Source organism: Meriones unguiculatus, chromosome 18 (genome assembly GCF_030254825.1).
Source record: "Meriones unguiculatus strain TT.TT164.6M chromosome 18, Bangor_MerUng_6.1, whole genome shotgun sequence".
Taxonomy (NCBI): Eukaryota; Metazoa; Chordata; class Mammalia; order Rodentia; family Muridae; genus Meriones; species Meriones unguiculatus.
In genome coordinates, this window is record NC_083365.1 from 76,236,207 (window position 1) to 76,240,549 (window position 4,343).

Below are 4,343 nucleotides of genomic sequence, written 5' to 3' on the forward strand. Positions count from 1 at the left end.
AGGCCATGTCCTCTCTCTGTCTTCATCCATTCTCTCCTGTCTCTGTCTCCCCTCCCTCCCTCCCTCCCTCCCTTTCTCTGTCTCTCTCTCTGAGTTTGGATACAGTTTCTGAGTTTGCAAGAGCTGGTATCATTTCTTCTATAAACATTAGAATTTAAAAGCCAAGCTTTGGGGCATTTTGTTTTTCTGAACAAGATTTAAATACAATTTCGGTTCTTGCTAAGCATGGTAGCTTCGACCTATTGCCCTAGGCCTTGGGTAGTAGAATCAGGGTTACTTAGAGAGTGTAAGGCCAGCCTTGACTCCACAGTGACTACCAGGCCAGCCTGAGCTACAAAAGTGAGAACCTATCTCAAAAAAAAATAAAAACCAACCAACACACAACAAACAAAAACACCCACAAGCTAAAATAAAATCTACCAAGTTAATTCAGGGCTATCCAAGTTTTGTACTGATTATTGAACCAGGATGAATAATTTGTACCTTCTCATGAAGTTGTGCACTGAATACAATCAATGTTGTTATGCACATTATCTGTGTGCTAGGCTTGGCAGCAAGTGGCGTCTTCTATTACATCACTGATACTGATTATTTTGGCTTCATTGTGTGTCTGAATTTTAGTAGATGCCCCTTCCCCAATCTATCTTTTGAATTAGAGAATTTGTTCATCCCTGCCTCATCTTTACCATTTATTTTCATTAAAAAAAGAAAATGTTCTCACGTACCCAGCCTCGCCTCACACTATGTAACTGATGACCTTAGACTTCTCATCCACCTGCCTCTACCTCCCAAGTGTACATGCCACTGCCCCCAATTCATGTGGCACGGAGAATGAAACCAAGGGCTTCTTCACACGTGCTGGACAAGCAAGGGCTAGGCTGGACTGGATCCTGCCCAGAGCCCCGATGAATGTGGGCATTTTGTCCTTCTTCCTGCCGAGGTCATACCAGACAAGGCCAGCTGTAGACCCAGGGTCTGGGGAGGGAAGAAGGGGGGCCGGGAGTCTGGAAATTAGCATTTCCTATTTCATGTCAAATGCTTCATCTGCTGACCAGAATGTATCTCACTGAAGGCGAACTTAAGATAGCGGAGTTCCCGTCCTTCTGCTGCTCCTTACTGAGGGGCATGAAGAACCGCTGACAAACGTGCCGGCCTGGCTCAGCAGCTCCAGTTCCAGCTTCTCTTTCACCATTTCCTTCCCATCCCTGACCCCCAACTCTGGGCTCTGTCCAGAATGCTGGCATGGCTGGTCTGGGTCACATTCCTAAACTCCTATTCTTCTAATGATTACCTTATTTTACCCCTTCTGCTCAATTAACATGAGCCTGTCACATTGGAAAAATGCAGTTCCACTATTTTGCAGACTGTCCCCAAGTTGCTTTTTTTTTCCCCTGAAGCTTCCTCATACAAATCTGTAATTTGTATATTTTTTTCACTTACAAATTTTTTTACAGTACTATAGAAATGATGTTGAGTTATTTGCCCTATTCAAAAGGACTGTTCTCTCTTCCACTCTTAGTGACATGGTCAAACTTTTTATATAACAAAGTTCTTAAGTGTCCTGTGAGAGCTAAGCACGGGATAGAAAATTTAGAACTGCACAATGATCTGAAGCCTCCTCACCTTCTTCCCTGGTGCATCTGGCATCCACTGATGATCCTTGTCTGAAATCATCACTGTGCTTCTGTCCATGCATACTTTTCTAAACATATAACTCCTCCATGCGTTTGCTAGAATTCTGCTGAGAGTTCTTCTCTTTACTTGTTTATTTATATAGACTCAAACTATTCTGTAACTCCAAGTTTAATCTATTCCATTGTGTTGGCTGGAAGTGTCTACTTCAGGCTGACCGGTGGCAGCTTGTGCATGCTGGGACACGCCACTGCTGCTAAGTACTTACTTTCTGAAAACCTTAACTTGGAAGATCTCTCATGTTCGTGCTTATTTATAGAATCAGCTCTATCTGAACCCTAATTTTGTTTGCTGATAAAAGGCATTGAGAAATAAGATTCTTGAGGTTCTCATTTTAACTACTTTTCAAGGCAGCTGTGTGTGTGTTTGTGCCAACTTGTACTCACAAAAGGATTCCCCAGATAGCTAGTGAAACATTATTTCTGGGTGAGTCTTGGGATGTTTCCAGACCACATAAACATTTGAGTCAGCAGTGTAAGTAAAGATCAGCCTCACAATGTGAGCAGCCAGCATCCAATCGTTGAGCACCCACCCAAACAGGTTGAAAAGATGGAGAATGAATTCTTGCTCTCTTCTTACACTGGGACATCCCTCTTCTTCTATCCTCGGAAGCTTCTCTCATTTAAAAATGGTCCAGAGAGCTTGGACTATAAATATGCTATCAATCACTATAAGAACAGCAAGAAGTCCTTGAGGGGGAAAAATTAAGTACACAGTTAATATGAGCATCTTTATAACATACTGTTCATTCACAGCGGAGACACACAGTAGCTCTAAGGCAAGTTACAGAATAAAAATAAGAGAATGGATTGTACTGTTTATGGTATCCTTACGCCATAAGTTCAACAAGACCATGTTGAACTTGGTCTCATAGTGCTCATATAAAATTGTTAATGAGTTTTAGAAGAATGTGAATTGTTTCAACATAATCATGTCCAATTTTAGATATTTTGTTTACGGGTATTCAAATATGATGGCTGAAGCCAGACCTAGTACCAAATGGCTGTAATCCTAGCATTCAGGGGGCTGAAGCAGGGAGATCATGACTTTGAAAGTGAGATTGTGCCTCAGATAAATCTAACAGTATATTGTCAAAGTTCAGTGTTTCTCAACATCTGAAATATTTGGGATTGTAAAACTACCCCTCACTAACTTTCAACTTGATCAGGTGGAACTGAAAACTCTGGGCTTGAATCTCTTTCCTCCTAAAGTAAACACAGTACACTGTAGTCTGCTTCTGAGACCATCGTACTATGTCAGCAGCTTCAGCCCAGCCATGACGAGCTTACTGTGTGTCCTCTCTCAGAATCTGACCTTAAAATCCCTACCTCCCCATCACCCATCCATTTCAAACCTACAGCTTAAGTACCCACTCTGTCCTGCACAGGTGCGTGGTGGAAGGGAAGTCTATATTCTTGGTCTCTGTTGAGCACACAGTCCTTCTCTGTGGAACTACAAACGATTGAAGACAGCCATTACACCTTGGTAACCTCAGCACCAGAGTAAGATAACATACGAATGTAGATGTTCTGATAAGCTTCGGAATAACTGAAGCACTATTTCTGTGGCTCTAGGAAATCAGGCAAACAACACACGTGGGTGTAAGTGGACATGAGCTTATTTTCATAACTCTTAGGAGAGCTTAAAGAATGTCCTACCACTAGAAACTAGACAGGCACCTTTCACAGAGGACCTCTGAAAGACTCTACCCATCAGGGTAAGAGACTCATAGCCAAACTTTGGGCAGAGTGCAGGGAATCTTATAGAAGAAGAGGGAGATAGAAAGACCTGGAAGGGACAGGAACTCCACAAGGAGAACAAGAGAGCCAAAAACCCTGGGACTGCAGAGACCGATGCTCCAACTAAGGACCACGCATGGAGAGGACCTAGACACCCTGTTCAAAGCAAGCTCATTGGCTTCTCAGTCACCCAGTGGGTTCCCTAGTAAGGGTATCAGGGACTTTCTCTGATGTGAACTCAGTGGCCATCTCTTTGATCACCTCCCCCTGGGGGGTGCAGCCTTGCCAGGCCACAGAGGAAGATGATGCAGCCAGTCCTGCTGAGATCTGATAGGCTAGGGGTCAGGGAGAAGGGGAGGACCTCCTCTATCAGGAGACTAGGAAAAGGGCATAGGGGAAGAAGAAAATGGTGGGTGGGACTGGGAGGAGACAAGGGAGGGGGCTGCAGAAGGGATACAAAATGAATAAATTGTAATAAATAAATATATAAATAAAATTAAATTTAAAAAAAGAAACTAATTCTGATGGCTGTGGTTTGCTCCAATTGCATGTGAAAGTTTTTGCATGTGGAATTTTTTGAAGTATTTCAACACCAAGACCAACAAAATAGATGAAGCAACAGATTTAAAATGGTTGTTAGCCTCATTGCATGTATATTATAAAGCAGTCTACACTAAACATACAACTGAAAATGTAAGGACTATATTCAAAGCCTACATGTTAATGTAGTTATCTTTTGGTGAATCAATACCAGAAAAATATTAGAAGATGACATTCCTGAGAAAGTACAATTTCAAAGGAACTGAAAATAATTCACAAGGAAATAGTCAAAAGACAACACTCTTACTACTTGAGATGAAAATAATCTCTTATCTAGAAAAAAAGTCACATTTAAGAAAAGAAATTTAAATA